The following is an 18,870-nucleotide window of genomic DNA, read 5'->3' as shown; positions in this document are numbered from 1 at the left end:
TTTAGTTTGAGATAAGCCTACTTGTTTATTTTTGCTTTTGTTGCCTTTGCTTTTGGTGTCACATCTGAAAAATCATCACCAAGGAGCTTACTGCATATGTTTCTAGTTTTATGGTTTCAGGTCTTATGTTCAAGTCTTTAAACCATTTTGAGTTAATTTTTATGGATGGTATAAGACAGTGGTCTAGTTTCATTCTTTTGTATATGGCTGTTCAGTTTTCCCAGCATCATTTCTCAAAGGACTATCATTTCCCTATTATACATTGTTGGCTCCTTTGTCATAAATTAATTAACCATATATGTGTGTGTTTATTTCTGGGCTTTCTCTTCTATTCTGTTGACCATTGTATCTGTTTTTATTTCAGTGCCATACTTTTTGATTACTATAACTTCGTAATATAGTTTGAAATCAGGGAGCATGATGCCTCTATTTTTGCTCTTCTTTCTCAAGATTGCTTTGACTATTCAGGGTCTTTTGTGGTTCCATACATATTTTAGGAATTTTTCTATTTCTATGAAAAATACCATTGGAATTTTGATAGGGATTGCGCTGAATCTGTAGATTGCTTTGAATATATGGAATTTTAACAATATTCTTCCAATTCATGAGTACAGAATATCTTTTCATTCATTTGAGTCATATTTAATTTCTTTCATTAATATTTTATATTTTCAGTGTACAGGTTTTTACCTCCTTGGTTAAATTTATTCCTAGGCATTTTATTGTTTTAGATGCAATTACAAATGGGATTGTTCTTTTAATTTCTCTTTCTGATAGTTTGTTGTTTGTGTATAGAAACAACAGATTTTTGTATATTGATTTTGTTTCCTGAAACTTTCCTGAATTCTTTTATTAATTCTAATAGTTTTTTGGTGGAGTCTTTTAGGTTTTCTGTATATAATATGTCTATAGTCTATATATTTTTTATTTCCTTTTCTTGTAATTGCACTATATAGGTCTTCTAGTACAATATCAAATAGGAATGGTGAGACAAAACACCCTTAACTTGTTCCCTATCTTCTGGGGAGAGTCCACTTTCTCTCCATTAAGTATGATGTTAATTGTAGGGGTTTTGTTTGTTTGTTTGTTTGTTCGTTTGTTTTGATGCTCTTAACCAAATTGAGGAAATTCCCCAGTGTTCCTAATTTTCTGAAAGCTTTTGTCATGAATGGGTGTTGGATTTTTATCAAATGCTTTTTCCAAATCAAGTCGTATGATCTATGAGTTTTTCTTCTTTAGTCTATTGATATTGTGGATTACATTTATTGATATTCAAGTGTTGGACCAGTCTTGCATACTTAGGATAAATTCTACTTGGTCATGGTGTGTAATTATTCTTATACTTTGTTGGATTTGATTTACTAATATTTGTTGAGAATATTTACATCTATGTTCATGAGAGGTAGTTTCATGGTCTGTAGTTTTCCTTTCTTGTAATATCTTTGTCTGTTTTTGGTGTTAGGGTAATACTAGCCTCATAGAATGAGTTATGGTGTGTTCCCTTTGTTTTCCAAAAGCCAAAGCTGAATCAAATGAAAACAGCCACTGTTTACTGTCACTAGAGTTATAGTCCTAAAAGTCTCCATTTCTTCCTGTTGCCTGTAGAATAAAGCACTTCATAAGCTGGCCACTACTTCTTTCTTTCATTCTCTTCTTTTGCTCTTCTCCAGCATAAATTTTAGTGACATTTCCATCTGTCTACTTATGGTAATATTATTATCAATGTCATATTAGACAGGTTAATTCATCTTATTGAGACTCAGTTTCCTTATAAAGTAGGGAATAATAATATTTTTCTCATGAGATTACTTACGTAAGGAATAGGAGAAATATATCTCCTTTTCTTCTGTTTCTAAACATCATGACTTTTATGCTTTGATATCTCTGTATAAGCTGTTATTTTTCTGATTAATTTCTTCCTTTCTATATTCAATCCTTTCTCCAGGACCAGCTAACAAAATCATTATACAAAATCCTCTTCTAATATTACTTTCTCTATATTACCATCCTTGATTCCTCTTGGTTCCTCTGTGCTCCAGCTTCTACTGTAGTTTGACTTATGTTCTACTGTACTTACCTGGTTTTCTCCATAGATCCTAGTTCTCTTAGAATTCAAGCCATGTCTCCATAGCAGTGTCTGAGGGGAAAGTAGATTTCTAGTTAATGCCTTCTGAATGAATGAATAAGAGAGAGAAAGAGATAGAACTTATGTTGTTTTATTAATTTTTTGTTGTTCTTGAGTTGAGACCATTTGAGCTAATTCATCAAGACCGATCTCTTCATCTGAACAGGAGGGACATCTTGTCTACTAGTCACCAGTACTTTAAATCACGTTTACACCTACTACAACCATCTACCTCCAGTTATCCTAGATATGAAGGTAATGGAGAAAAGATTCTTTTAAGTGAGTTTTGGGGCTTGGAGATCTTTTAAAGAAAACTTTATTAAAATGTCTAGCACAGAGTCTTCTTGCTATTCTTCAAGTCATTCTTCATTCTGGATTTTTTTTTTTATCTTAACACTAACAACGTACAAAAGCAACTGAATACATTTTCAATTTTAAAGAACTGTACCCTGATTTCTTTGGAGGCTAATGTAATTTTTGTTTAGGGCTCCCCCTGTTTTGCACAGCTGGGCTATTACAATGTTCTCTCAATAGTTTTGGACGAAATTCAAAATGGAAAGCAGATAGACAGGAATGTTGAGTTAAATCCTACGCAGATAGAGTCAGACACAAAGCATCCTCCTGGAATATAACGTTTACCATTCACATAAACATGTGAAAGGCACAGTGCGCTAATGCCATTATCTTACCCTAAATCACTGTTATTACACATTAACAGTTCCAACTACATCGTAAGGAGAATGCTGCAAACATTCCTGCCTCTCCAGTTTTATTAAATGAATTGTTCTTAATGAATAGAAATTATTTAAAATCAGGAGGAGTGGTTAAAATTAAATTATCACTCTGTAATCTGTTTTTCCTTTTTTAGTAATGGGCTTGAGATTCCAAAGGGTCCACAGCTGCACTGGGAATTGGACAACAATTTCGAATATACATAAAGTTTTCAGACTTTCCATAGAGAGCAGCTAGGGATTGTTATAAGTCCAGGTCTTATTTCTTTACATTAGAACATTTTAAAACCATTTTTTCCTTTAGCCATTAATTAACCTACCTTTGACTCCTGTGTTCAACAAATTAATATTATCGAGGGTCTTCTATTTGATAAGTTCTTAGGAATATAGATTAAGAAACATACCCACCCTCTGAGAAGTTTTCATTCAGGAAAGGAATGTGGGAGGCATACGTCTCTGTGTGGTTCTGTGTAAAAGGTAGGATACTAGCAATGTTAGAAACGAAGGTTACAATATAAAGTCTATGGTACTTTTGTAGAAGAAACCTTTAATTCCAGCTTAAATCAGAAGAATTTGTGGAGCAGATAAATTTGACATAGACTTTCAGGAAGAAGTAGAAAACCAGCGCTGGAAAAAAAAGAAACTTGAGTTTATTGACTACATAACCTTTCATGGTTAGCAAGCTGTATTTCAGAGCTGAGGTTAGACTGAGGGTTTGGGGCTGTGAGGTCCCTGCTTTACTTCAGCCATAGCTGCCTCACTTTTTTGGCTTTACAGATGTTGAATTTCTTTACAATGTTTTCTTTGAAAAAGGCTTACACTGCTTTTTAAAAGTTTAAGAACTGCTTTTCTAAATTCTTAGTGTTCTCTTATTGTATATTACAGTGATGTGAACTGTGTATCTTTCTTAACCTTTATCTAATTTTACTTATAAGTAATCCAAAAATTTTCAGTAGAATGATTCAATTTTTAGCATTTTTCTGCAAGTCTAATCTCATTCTCCTTTCAAGCTCTAAGGTTAATTTAGAAAGTTTAATTTAGAAATTTATTTTTTAATGATGATATTTCCCTGTTTGAAATTTTATATATTTAAGCCTATAGGAAATGAGGTATTTCTAGAGAATCAAAGTTTTTAGGATAGCCAAGCATCCAAAAATTTTTTTCCATAACAATTTTGAAGGAAGATTTTTTAAAATGCTTTCTACATATTCCTGCTGCTTTAAACATTATGCACTATGCATAATTTAACCTTTTTTCAGTTACTCAGGATTATCGACTAATAAGTTAGACCCTTTTCTTAAATCTCTTAGACTGTTTTAAATTATGTATAATTTATGCTTCCCGTTTTTCAGTTTTGCTGCTCCAAGATCTTTTTCTTCCCTGTCCTGAGTTTCCACATAAAATGAAATGACTTTTTATTTTTTTATTAATATCAGTCTTGTGGCTATTAATGATAAATAATATTAGAAAGTGTAAACAAATAAATACTATTGGCTAAATAGTCTTGTCACGTTTCAGTACTTTTTTTTTTTGAGATTTAGAAAAAGATTTATTGAAGGTATATTTTAAAAGGAGATGGGCCATGCTAAGGAAGGCTGCAGCCCTGTGGAATTTGGGAGGTGAAAAGATAAAAGAGATAAAAGACCAGCAAGCCACAAGGGAGGGGCGGGAGTGCATTTTTGTTTAAAATCCTTATTGTAGCTTATTTCGTAATATACCATTAATTCATTAATTGGTTATCTTTTTAAATTCTAACATTACTTCCTAACATTTATTACTTTTTTATTCCAACCTTTTCATAATATTTTTTATTTTCTTTACTGTATTAGTTTATCAAATAGTGTTAACTATGAATTTAATGAACTATTTTCTCTACCTTTAATGTCACTAATATTTCAGTAAAATAAAATCAAGCCCAGGTTTAATCTCAACACATGCATCTTCCTCATATAAATTAACTTTTATTTATTGTTTATTGTTTATTGTTATAGTCATTAATACTTTGCAAGAAACATTTGCTTTTATTCTAAATCCAATTTGAATTTATTTCTTAGAAAGATTTTCATAGTTAACATCTTCATTAAATTTTCTGAAGTTGAACTATATTACATTTTCTCTAGTCAACTGGTTCCACAAAACCAGTCATTTTTTAATTTTGACATGGATAATATTTAATAAATGAGGAACGTGACTAGCATATAATTCCATTATCATAATTTTGACATATCTCATTTCTTTTATGAGTTAAAATTGAATTCTTTAAGTAATAATTAATGGGCTATGAACTTTTGAGCCTTTTATGTACATAGATTCATTTAAGAAATTTGGAGCCATTATTAGTTTTAGTAGAAGACAAAAAAAAACAGAGAAATAATCTGATAATATATTGGGAAACTAGGGGCATCTCTATCCAATAAAAATGTCAGAAACCAGATATATTCACCTTGCTCTAATACTTCCCTGGAGTTCTTGTAACATTGTATTACAGGAGAAATTATCTGTAACTATGTCTAATATAGAAGCAGCCTATACAACTTCTACTCTGGAGAAGAAAACTATATAGTTTGGACCCAGGAAAATCTAACTTGATAAAGGGTGGTGGTTTTTTAGACAAAAAAAAAAATTATATATACATACACACACTCATATACACACACATGCGCACATATATATCATCTGTATATATTCTCTAAACACATGAGAATTAATTTTTAAGTAATAAGTACTTGAAAAAAAATCGATGGTTTTCTCTTTCTTATTCCTTAGTAGTCCTGTTTTTTTTTAAAATACCTGTTAAAAAACAAAATTCAACCGAATAAATCTGAAGGTCTTATTGGCTTTATTAAGCAACTCATGATTCTGTTAGCATCCAATTTAGCAGCTAGAAAGATGTTCTAAGGAGTTGTACAAAATGAAAGGTTTTTATAGGAAGAAGCGTAGGGCAAGGGAGATATTAATAGAAGAAAAGAAAGGATCATTTTGGGGCCAGGACATCTTTTCTTTGGAGGGAAAAGAATGGAAAGGGTTTTTATCATGTAGATTGCCTCTTCTTTCCACATAGGATGGAAAGGACCTATGTGACAGATTATTCCAGACTAGTTAATAAAGATTGTTTCTGGAAGAGGTTGAAAGTAAAATTAGATCAGGTATTAAATCTAGGTTTGGTATCATGGGCATTTAGCATAAGTGATGCCATTTTAGGCCTGTGGTTTTCTTTTACATATCTAAGAAAATTTAAACAGCAATTCTAATTTTTGGTTAATATTCTATTATCTTTTTCTTAGAATTACAAATTGATTTTGCATCTTTATTTGATTCACATTCTTGCTTCAATTTCAGGAATAATACATCAGCCTAATCTTAGGCTTTGATGGCCATTCTTTACTTTTTAACCCTTTGAAAGCTATCTGCCCAACTTATTAGGGCTCCCCTTTTAGTCAATAGTGGCATTTTGGCAACTGGTAGTAGATGTGATTAGCATTTGGTTTCTTCATGCTTGTTTCCTTTTCTTTTTATGTAACCATTTAAGTCAGTTAATTCTTATTTTTCTTTTTAAAAACTTCTTATGAGGCTTCTTTTTTACTTTCTTTGGAATATATATAACACCCATTTTAAAAGGGTCTCAGTTCTGAATCTGAGTAGTGAATCTTTGACATTTCTTAATTAACATTTTCAAAAATTACTGGATTGAAATTTCAAGTTTTTTTAATGATTCTAAAGTGATTGCTATGTGTCAACACATGAATTGATAGAGTATTAATACAAAAAATTTTCAACTAAAAGCATTCTAATACCTTGTAAAAATTTTGTCTCTGAAGCTATTGATCAATTTGCTTTTGATTGATTTGCATTTGATCCCTTCTTTTGAAAGTAGAAGTAGTATTCTTGTCAAAAATAAGTGGTGGCTTTATTTACTGGCTACAATTTCTTACGTGTCATTATATAACTGAAGAAAATATTTTATTATACTGATCTAGGTTTTAACATGAGATTCTTTATTCTTAATTCTGATGTTGTCTTCAAATTAATCATGGTATTGTCACATAAAAAAGGATGTAAAGCACCACACTCTAATTATTTACAATGCTAAGCAAGGGGGCTATTCATCTAATCTTTTATAAAATCTCTAGCCAGATTGATCTGTAATTGTTAATGGCAGTAATCAGTTTACCAAATGCAGATGTTCACTGCTCTTTGTTTCTTAGTCCTTGTTTTTATATACTTCAGAAAGACTCCTTTGTTTACATTTGTGATCAGCATATTTACAGTGCTATTATACAACATGGATAATTTTGTATTGTTCTTTCTTTAAGAATGCACTATATTTGGTTTTTCTGTTCATTGCTAGAAATTTTAGTGATGTAAGTTATTCTTCCAGCTGCTAAACAGTTAAGTTTTGATCATAGTAGCTAAAATATAACACTTTCATTGATTACCTGAAATAACAGATAATGAAAGCAATGTACCAATTAGATTGCCTTTAAGAGCTTTTATTGAACTTTCGAAATTAATCTTTTTCTATTAAATTGCTAGTTCATCTAAATAGATTGTGAAGTTAAAGCCAAATTCTGTTTTTTGTTAAGGTTATTCTATATACTACATAGCAAAATAGAAAGCACTATGTTCATACTGCCTCGAAATTGTAATTGAAGGTCAATTAAGGAACAAGATTCCCCAGAAATCAATAAGAAGTTCACCAATAAAATCCTGAAAGTGTTAATTCTAGTTACATCTTTTCTTTTTCTCCTGAGGAGAAGATGGCCAAAAATTAGGCAAAGCATTATCTGTCCCTCCCCTCCCCCCACAAGATTTAATCTTCAGAGTAGTTTTTCTCAAATGCATCCACATAAGAATCACTTTAGAGGTCCTTATTTTAAAAGTCCAGTTCTGCTGAATCAGTATTTGGAGAGTTGATTCTCTGAAGTCTGAATTTTTAACCAGTATCCAAATGGTTCATAAATTATAATTTATATATGGTTCATAAATAGGTCTTAAGAACCTAGAGTATAACCAAAAGATTGGACCATTTACTCCTCCCCCCCTTTTTTTCTTTCTTTTTCCTCTCAGCATCAATAATTGTGTTGTATTGGACTCTCCTTTTCAAGAAATCGCTACAGTGCTAATTCTGTAATATATAAAGAGAAAAAATAAATGGACTCAATACAGTTTATTCACCTGGTTTTAATTTTACAAAACAGATTTTAAAAGATATGAAAATATATGGAAAATTTACTTATGAACTGTTATTATTAATCTTTATTATTCTGTCATTATCTTTAATTTATTCACATTTTACCTCAGTGGTATTGTTTGAATGGATAATACATATACATCTGAGTATTTCACATTATAGTTAAGTATTTCATTTTTATTTCATTGTGACTCCTTACGATAAAATATGAATGTAAGGGAGGAAAATAATTTTCACTCTACCCTTTGAGTTCTTGGCTGAGACTCCCTTTAACAAGACAGATGAAAAAGAGAAAAACAAACAAGTTTATTAACAATGTATGCTTCATGTGCACTCAGGAAAAATGAGTAAACTCCCTGAGATGGCCCAAACTACTACCTTAAACACCATCTTCAGATAAACCTAAGCGAAAGGTCAGGAATGAGGCAAGGGCAGTTATGGTAATTTATCAGGTAAAGCGTGGTAAACAAGGCTTACCTTGTTTGCATGCAATCCAAGGCTTCATTATTTTTTGCTTCTTCATTTGTCCTCCAGTGTGAGTTTGAGCAGTATTTTTTTTTTTTGAAAAGCTCTTTTTTCATTCTACACTTAAATATATATGTGTTTAATTTATGTCTCTCCCTCTCTTCATCCCTCTCTCACTACCTTCTCTCCTCCCCCTCCTCCAAACCTTCTGCCCCCATGTCAGAGTGTATCAGAAGACTGTGACTTTATTATAAGGTCACAGTTGATGTCCAGATTTTGGCATTAAACACCATTTTAATTCTCAGAAATTTGCTGTATCTCAGAAGTCTCTTGGATATTTTTAAAAGAAATTTCTCCGTTCTTTACTGTCCCCCTACAAGTAATATTTATTCAGAGGGAGTGTGTACACATGGAAGACATAATATAAGCTCTAAGTCTATATTTTTTCTCTCCTACACCTGCAGTCCAGCCCCTCCAATGGTAGCACTATTAACAGTTCCTTCCATTTTCTCTCTTTTCCCTCCCTTCTTGCCTTTCTTTCTTCCCTTCTCCTTTTTGTTTCCCTCTCTTTCTTTCTCCCTCTCAATACTAACTGGATCATATTCACCATACTATCTTTCTTTTCAATATATAATTTTGCAGCTAGTGATTTATCAATCTTTCCATATCAGCATATAGATATCTGTTTTTTTTAAAAACATGGTTACATAATATCTCATTGTATGGATATTGTTGACCTTAAACAAAAAGTCAGCCAGACGTTTCTCCAGCAAATGGGTTCATTAGGGAACAACGAAGAATTGCAATCCAGAACAAGGACCATGGCGGGCCACGTGCAAGTCTTCTAAAACAAAGGAGAGGAAACTCTTATAGAGGAGAAGAGGAAGTTGGGAGGGTTATTACCCACAAAAAGTTCTTCCTGATATGTTTTTAGATCAATGTAGCACATGAGAGCTCTCCCTTCTGGCTTTCTTACTTCATTTTAAATAAGGATTCTATTTACTAATTTTTTGTTCAACATATTATAATTTCTCTATCTGCGATCTTATTGATTTACTGTACCATGCAGTTATATCCCTGAATAAATTCAAAGTACTGGATTTCCTGGATAGTCAAATCAGTATTTATTCGTATAGTAGGGTACAAGTACCTAATTCCCCCAAACCTTCTTCAGCACTGTTATCAAATCTTTAGTTTTTGTTTATTTTATTCTATAAGTGAAAAAATAGTATCTCATAGTTTTGATTTGTTCATCTGTAATTATGAGAGAGATTGAGCATCTTTTCATATTTGTTGAACTTTGTGAATTGGTTTTTCATTTCTTTTCTCCACTTTTCAATTGGATTGTTTGTCATTTTTTTTTCATTTTTGGTATGAGCTTTTCATGAATTGAAGAAATTAGCCCTTAGTCATCTGTGTTACAATTTTTTGTTTCCATTTGTTTTATTCTTTTTGTGATATATAAATTTAAAATTTTTCATTTAATTCTCTTGTATTTTACTTTACATTTTCTGAATTTGATTTAATGAATAAAAATGTCTACCTTGACTTTTTATTTTTACACATATTTTTTCTATTACTTTTTTCCATTTTTCAATTTATTTATTCATTTATTGATTTATTTTTTATGGTGACAGTGGTTAACTAAATCCAATAAGTTTCAGCTGTGCACATTAACAGTAAGGCATATATATACTTACACCGTGTGTTCAACTCCCATAGTTAGATTTCTTTCTGTCACCACATATTTGACCCCCTTTACCCAATCTATCTCCCCCCTTTTCCCCCAACTCCTACCCTCTGGTAGCCACTAGTCTATAGTCCATGTCCATGAGTCTTTGTTTGTTTGTCCTGTTCATTTGTTGCTTTTAGGTTTATATCTCACATAAAAGTGATATCATGTGATTTTCAACTTTTTCTGTCTGGCTTATTTCGCTTAGCATGATTATCTTGAGGTCCATCCATGTCGTTGCAAATAGCAGTGTTTCATCTCTTCTTATGGCTGAGTAATATTCCATTGTATATATGTACCACAGCTTCTTTAGCCAATCATCTATCGTAGGACACTTTGGTTGTTTCCATGTCCTGGCCACTGTGAATAATGCTGCTATGAACATTGGTGTGCAAAAATCTTTTCGGATATGGGTTTTAAAGCTTTTGCGGTAAATACCCAGTAGAGGGATTGCTGGATCATATGGTAGATCAATTCTTAGTTTTTTCAGGAACCTCCATACTGTTTTCTATAGTGGCTGTACCGATTCGCAGTCCCATCAGCAGTGTATGAGGGTTCCATTTTCTCCGCATCCTCACCAACATGTGTTATTACCTGCCCTGTTGATTATAGCTATTCTACCGGCATGAGATGGTATCTCATTGTGGTTTTGATTTGCATTTCCCTAATAGCTAGCGATGTTGAGCATCTTTTCAGATATTTGTTGGACATTTATATATCCTCTAGGGAGAAGTGTCTGTTCAGGTCCTCTGCCCATTTTTTGATTGGATCATTTTTTGTTGTTGCTGTTATTGAGTTGTATGAGTTCATTGTATATTTTCAATATTAGGCCCTTATCGGAGGCGTTGCTTGCAAATATATTTTCCCATTCGAATGGTTGTCTCTTTACGTTGTTGATGATTTCTTTTGCTGAGCAGAAGGTTTTTAGTTTGATGTAGTCTCATTAATTTATTTTAGCTTTTACTTCCCTTGCTTTTGAGGTCAAATTCAAAAAATCCTCTTTAAGTCCAAGGTCCTTGAGTTTAGTTCCTATGTTTTCTTCTATGCATTTTATTGTTTCAGGTCTTATATTCAGGTCCTTAATCCATTTCGAGTATATTTTGGTGTATGGTGATAGACAACAGACTAAATTCATTCTTTTGCAGGTGGCTTTCCAGTTTTCCCCGCACCATTTATTGAAGAGACTTTTCTTTCTCCACTGTATGTTTTTGATTTTTGTCAAAAATTATTTGCCCATATAAATATGGGTTTACTTCTGGACTCTTGATTCTGTTCCATTGGTCCCTGTGTCTCTGTTCTGCTGCCAGTACCGTGCCGTTTTGATTACTGTAGCTTTGTATTATAATTTGAAGTCGGGCAGAGTGATGCCTCCAGCCTCATTCTTTTCTCTCAGGATGGCTTTGGCAATTCGAGATCTTTTGTGCTTCCATACAAATCTGATGATTTTTTGGTTCTATTTCTTTAAAAAGTGTGGATGGGATATTGATAGGGATTGCATTAAATCTGTATAATGCTTTAGGTAATATGGTCATTTTAACTATATTGAGTCTTCCAATCCAGGAACACAGAATATCTTTTCATTTCTTTGTATCCTCTTCGCTTTCTTTTAATAGGATCTTGTAGTTTTCATAATATAGGTCCTTCACATGTTTCATTAAATTTATTCCTAGGTATTTTATTCTTTTTGTTGCAATTGCAAAAGGAATTATTTTTTCCACTTCGTTATTAGAATGTAGGAACGCTATGGATTTTTGAATATTGATTTTGTATCCAGAGACTTTACTATATTTGCTTATCGTTTCTAGAAGTGTTCTTGTGGAGTCTTTACGGTTTTTCAAATAGAGTTTTCCATGTCATTCGCAAATAGTGACAATTTGACTTCTTCTTTTCCTATTTGTATGCCTTTATATCTTTCTCTTGTCTGATTGCACTTGCTAGGACCTCCAATGTTATATTGAATAACAGTGGCGAAAGTGAACAGCCTCGCCTTGTTCCTGATCTTAGAGGGAGGGTGTTTAGTTTTTCACCATTAGTATAATATTGGCTGAGGGTTTGTCATACATGGCCTTTATTATTTAAGATACTTTTCTTCTCTACCAATTTCGTTAAGTGTTTTGATCATAAATGGATGCTATATCTTGTCAAAGGCTTTTTCTGCATCTGTTGATATGATCATATATGATTCTTGTTTTTTAATTTGTTTATATGGTTTATCACATTAATCGATTTGCATATGTTGAACTATATCTGTGCCCCTGGGATGAAGCTCACTTGATCATGGTGTATAATCTTTTTAATATGTTCACTAGTACCTTATTTAGGATTTCACTAGTATTCAGTTCACTAGTACCTTATTTAGGATTTTTGCATCTGTATTCATGAGAGATATTGGTCTGTAGTTTTCTTTTTGTGTGTTATCTTGACCAGGTTTTGGTATCAGGGTGATATTGGCCTCATAAAATGAGATAAGAAGTATTGCCTCCTATTTGATTTTTTGAAAGCGTTTGAGGAGAATAGGTATTAAATCTTCTTTGAATGTTTGGTAGAATTCATTGGGGAAGCCATTTGGTCCTGGACTTTTACTTTTTGTTAGGTTTTGGATGATTGTTTCAATTTCCATACCTCCGATCGGTCTACGTAGAATTTCCAGTTCTTTTTGATTCAGTCTAGGAAGGTTGTAATTTTCTAAGTACCATTCCATTTCTTCTAGGTTATTAAACTCGGTGTTATCTACTTTTTCATAGTATTCTTGTATGATCCTTTGTATTTCTGTGATGTCAGTCGTAATTTCCCCTCTTTCATTCCTAATTTTGTTTATTTGTGTCCTTTCTCTTTTTTCTTTAGTGAGTCTAGCCAGGGGTTTGTCAATTTTATTAACCTTTTCAAAGAACCAGCTCTTTGTTGCACTTATTTTTTCTATTGTTTTTTTTTTTTCAATTTCATTTATTTCTGCTCTAATTTTGATTATTTCTTTCCTTCTGCTGACTTTAGGCTTCATTTGTTCTTCCTTTTTGAGCTTTTAAGATGAAGCATTAGGTTGTTTATTTGGGCTCATTCTTGTTTTTGAAGATAGGCCTGTAATGATTTGAACTTTCCTCTAATGACCTCTTTTGCCATGTTCCAAAAGTTTTGATATGTTGTATTATTATTATCATTCATTTGTATGTATTTCTTGATCTCTCTTTTTATTTCTTCTCTGACTCAGTTATTCTTCAGTAGCATGTTATTTAATCTCCATGTATTTGTGGTTCTTCCTGCTTTCTTTCTGCTGTTGATCTCTAGTTTCAAAGCATTATGATCAGAGAATATGGTTGATATGATTTCAACTCTCTTATATTTGTTGAGGCTATCTCTGTGTCCCAGTAATTGGTCGTTTCTTGAGAATGTTCCATGTACACTGGAGAAGAATGTATAAGCAGCTGTTTTTGGATGGAAAGCTCTGTAAATGTTAATTTTGTCCAGTTGGTCTAATGTGTCATTTAAGGATGTTATTTCCTTATTGATTTTCTGTTTGGATGATCTGTCCATATCCGATAATGGGGTATTCAGATCCCCCACTACGATAATGTTTTGGTCTGTTTCTCTCTTTAGTTCTGTTAGTAATTGCTTTACATATTTCGGGGCTCCCTGATTGGGAGCATAGATATTAATAAGTGTTATGTCTTCTTAGTGCGTGGTTCTCTTTATCATTCTGAAGTGTCCCTCCGTATCTTTCTTTACCTTTTTCATTTTGAAGTCTATTTTGTCTGATATTAGTACTGCACTCCTGCTTTTCTCTGAATGCCATTTGCTTGAAATAACATTTTCCACCCTTTCACTTTGAGTCTATATTTGTCTTTGGAGCTGAGATTTGTCTCCTGGAGGCAGCATGTGGTTGGGTTTTGATTTTTTGATCCATTCTGCAACTCTGTGCCTTTAATTGGTGAATTCAGTCCATTTACATTTAGAGTGATTATTGAAATATGAGGTCTTCTTATAGCCATTTTATCTTTTGCTTTCTGTTAGCTCGGTGTTTCCATTGCTTCCTTGTCGTTGTGTTTCTGTTTTCTTTATTTTGGTTGGCTTTTGTGGGTTTTCCCTCTGGTTCTTCTTGTATTATGTTATATACTTCACTTCTGAATCTTTGGCGTTTGGCTACTATTACAAATATGTAAAGGATAGTTATATATATACAGTTGTCCATTTTCTTCTGCTTGTGCCTTATCTCCATTCCTCTTTGCTAATTTGGATCTTTGAATCTTCCCCTTTTTAGTCATGTTGTCTCAATTTGTCCTTATGTTTACTGAACCTTCATTACTATCTTGCTATAGCAAATCTCTTCTTATTATTTCAGCTTATAATGCCCTGTTTTTCATAAGGGCTGCACTCCTCTGCTTCTATTTGCCTGATATTCACCTTACTCCTAATTATGGGTTTTTTTGTTTTTTTGTTTTTGGTCATTTTGTTTTAGATGAGCAGACCTTTTTCAGTATTTCCTGTAGTGCAGGCCTTGTAGCGGACAATTACCTCAATTTTTGTATGTTTAGAAAGGTTTTAATTTCTCCATTTCTAAAGGAGAGCTTAGCTGGATACATTATTCTAGTCTGGTAGATCCTTTCACTTAACAGTTTAAATATTTGATTCCACTCCTTTTTGACTTGTAAAGTTTCATTGAGAAATCTGATGATAATCTAATGGGTTTTCCTTTATAAGTTACTGTTTTACTGTTTTTTTCTCCCTGGGTGCCCTGAGAATTCTGTCTTTGTCATTGATTTTTGATAATTTTAATGCAATATGTCTTGGTGAAGGCCTTTTTGGGTTGAGATAATTGGGTGTACTGTTGACTTATTGAATTCAAAGCCTCAGCTCATTCCTTAGATTTGGGAAATTCTTGTCAACTATTTTTCTGAAAATGCTTTCTATTCCCTGCTCCTTTTCCTGGCCTTACATAATGTCTGTTATTCTTATGTTTCCTCTCCTGGTGATGTCAGCTAGTTCATGTATTTCTCTTTCATTATTTTTCATTCTTCAGTTTCTCTCTTCTTCCTTCTGATTTATTTCTAGATTTCTGTCTTTGATATCACTGATCCTTTGCTCCATTTGGTTGACTTTATATCCCAAGCTTGCTATTTCATTTTTCAACTCTTGCAGTGTGTTCTTCATCTTCAGAAGTTTTATTTGGTTCTTTTTGAGGGTTTCAATCTCCTTGCTCTGCTCATCTAGTTGTTTCTTCAGTTCCTGAAATTGTTGCTATGACTCGTTTCAGAATTTACTGAGTTTGTTCAGAAGTACCATTCTCAATTCTCTGTTTTTTAAGTTGTATATTTCTATGTCTGTAAGCTTATTTTCTGGAGATTTTTCTCTTTCTTTCTGAGATGCCTTGTCACCTTGATAGTCCATTAAACATGGACTATTTCTCCGCCTGGGCATTAATGGAAATGTATTCTGCTGTTTTTCCAGAAAGAAGATTTATTGTATAAAGGTCTCTCTTTAGCCTGCTGCAAAGAAGGTGCTTTTCTTTTGGTTTCCAGTAGGTGATGTCTAAGCCTCTTGGATCCCTGCTTTATATAAAGCCTTAATCATGCCTTCTTATTTTCTTGTAGATATTTAATTACACTTGCTACCCTCAGTTTCATTCCCTGTCAGTATTAGCAGCAGTTCCAGTAGTGTTTGCTCAGATTCCCCTCGGGCTCTCTGGTGTTCAGTCTTGGAGGATGTGGGGACCTCTGGGTTGGGGGTTAGGGGCTGCGGCTCAGCCTCGGTTTTGTAACTGCAATTGGTAAAAAGCAACCGTTGTTTCTCTGCTGTCCCGCTTCTCTGCTTTCTGCCCTGATGACTGGGCCCTGCTGCCCAGAACTCACAACTCTCCCATGCAGGGCTGTTCAGGGAAATTGCCACACCTTCTCCCCTCTCTTTCTCCCCTTACAGAGCTGGGAGAGACAGTTTCTTTATTTCTCCCATTTCACTGCTGATCACCCAGGGTTCTGACCTGTGGTAGTTCTTATGCGTGGATCCCACACTCAGACGTGCTGGTGTGCAGTTTGTGTGTTTTCTGTTGAGTTTTAGATGTTCAGCTTATTGTTGTTTCAAAGGGAGAGATCTGGGGACATCTCTCACTCCTCCATGTTTCTCCAAAACTCCTTTTTTTTTTTTATCGCTTTTCTGTGTTCCTTTTTAATATGCTCTATCTGGAAATGTTCTAATAGTGAGAGGTGAAGCAACGACCAGTTTTATTATGTTTCAAATGGCTAATGTGGGGGAGGAAAAAGTTTTCTTGACCCTTTTAGGGTCCCTGGCAAGGACAGATTAACAGGAGAAAGCATACAAATTTTATTGAATTTTTATATGTACATATGAACTTTTACAAGAGAAAGAAGACACAGAGAAGTAAGCAGAGTAGCAAGTTTTTATACCTTATAGACAAAAATCAATTTGATGAATTGACAAAACATAGGGATTTGGGTTGAGAATAGTAAATGATGAAGAAGTAACTAGGAAAATAAGTGTTAGTTTAATAAGATTTATTTGCAGATTCCACTGGAACCTCCCCGAACTGATAAGAGTCTATTGCCAGTAAAAGGAGAATTTATTTCCTGCCTTTAGGCAGAAAGTTGGAGGCTTTTTCTACATTTACAGCTTCCTAATTACCTTCAGCTCAAAATAATTTTTATTTCAGAGAGACATATTTTGTGGTAACATATTCTGATTTCCTTCATTCGCCAATTTTCCTAACAGCATTGATTGAATAAACCATTTTTTTCATTGGCTTAAAATGCCATCTTTATCATATACTCAATTCCCATACATATTTGGCCTGTTCCTGTAATCTATTCTGTTTCATTGCTCTGTTTTGATCATTCCTTCCAAAGTATCAAACTTTTTTCATCATGATTTGAAACTAACCACTTACCTAAATTCATTAGGTAATACCTAGAAACTGCTACTAACAGTAGTAATAATTTTTCTGTTGATTCTTTCAGTTTCTAAGTATTTCGTCACATCTTCAACGAATATAGTTTTTGCCTGTCTCTTCTAATATTTATATATATCATTTCTTTCTCTTATTTCCGATATCAATGGGAATGTTTTTTTCTCCATTAAGTATGACATAGCCTTTTTGGCTGAGATACATACTTTTTCTCATATGAAGAGATTATCTTTTTAATAATAGTTAATGACAGCTCTTTTCCTCTCTGGCTGTTTGAGGATCGGCCGCTATCATGAATGACACAGTAACTATCCAGATCAGGAAGTTCATGACCAATAGGCTGCTTCAACCGAAACAAATGGTCATTGATGTCTTCACCCTGGGAAGGCAACAGTACCTAATACAGAAATTGGGGAAAAACTAGCCACAATGTACAAGACCACAAGAGATGTCATCTTTGTACTTGGATTCAGATCCTATTTTGGTGGTGGCAAGACAACTGGCTTTGGCATGATTTATGATTCCCTGGATTATGCAAAGAAAAATGAACCTAAACATAGACTTCCAAGACATGACCTGTATGAGAAGCAAAAGACCTCAAGAAAACAGTGAAAGGAACAAACGAAAAGAATGAAGAAAAGTGGGGTTGCAAAGGCCAATGTCGGTGCTGGCAAAAAGTGAGGTGGAGATTGGACAAAAGGAATAAAGATTCATTAGTGACTTTATCTGTGGTGATTGAACAGATTTTTCATGAGAAGATTAATAAGCTAAGAACTGTTATGTGTCAAGAATGAAAATTGAATATTTTTAGTTGCCTTTTTGGCCTCTAAAGACTATCATTATATTTTCCCTTTTATTCCATTAACATTGTGAATTACAGTAACAATCTTATGTTGAGCAATTTTTTTATTCCTGGATTTGAATTCCCCTTACTCATGTTATTCTTTTAATGGCCTACTGAATTCTGTATTGTAATAGTTTACTTAAAAGCTTTGCACCAGTATTCAAATGTGAGATTGATCTTTGATTGTCTTTCATGCTGCCTTTCATGTTTTAATATCAGTGTTACATTGATTTTTTAAAATAACTTTAAAATAAGTTAGAAGTTTTTCTTCTTTCAGCACTGTCTAGAATGGCTTACTCTTGACCACTCCTTTTGAAATAGGTCAGCCCTGTTGTCTATCTTCCCAGTATAACTGGTCCTAGGTTGTAGACCCGTAACTTTTTTCTTCCAGCTTTTTATTTGGAAGTTATTTCATCCTTAAAGAAGAGTTGCAAGAATATAAATAGTATAGAGAATATATGTTTATATGTATGTGTATATGTGTGTGTGTGTGTGTGTGTGTGTATGTGTGTGTGTGTGACATTGTGTATATATATATATATATATATATATATATATATATATATATATACCGTTTACTCTGATTTATCTGTTGATAACATTTTATCTCATTTGTGAAGCTGTGATTTTAAATAATACTTTACTAGATACTTGGTAATAATAAAACTACAATATTAAAAGTGTAACATTTAACTGCTAATACTAGAAATGGCTATTCTTAAAGTACATTTGCTCAGAGCCAGCCTCTCTGTCTACTGGAGAGCCTTTTCACTGCCTTACTTTTTGCTGTCCTCCACGTGGGCATCAATAAGCTCTACTTGGAGCTCAGGTCTGCTTGAGTTCTGCTACCATCCTCAACTCAATGTCTTATCTTT

At 33.3% G+C, this 18,870-nt stretch overlaps 1 protein-coding gene and 1 pseudogene across 6 annotated transcripts in view; both read left to right on the top strand.

Annotated features, from left to right (window-relative positions):
* ZRANB3 (zinc finger RANBP2-type containing 3) overlaps positions 1-18,870 on the top strand; it is a 279,275-nt gene that overhangs the window by 83,449 nt on the left and 176,956 nt on the right. The gene's annotated exons all lie outside the window — the stretch shown is intronic.
* On the top strand, positions 17,310-18,396 carry LOC120611939 (40S ribosomal protein S24-like; annotated as a pseudogene).

This window comes from Pteropus medius, unplaced genomic scaffold (genome assembly GCF_902729225.1).
Source record: "Pteropus medius unplaced genomic scaffold, Ma_sr-lr_union100, whole genome shotgun sequence".
Classification (NCBI taxonomy): domain Eukaryota; kingdom Metazoa; phylum Chordata; class Mammalia; order Chiroptera; family Pteropodidae; genus Pteropus; species Pteropus medius.
Note: the sequence above shows the minus strand (reverse complement) of the source record. Positions and strands in the feature narration are given on the sequence as shown.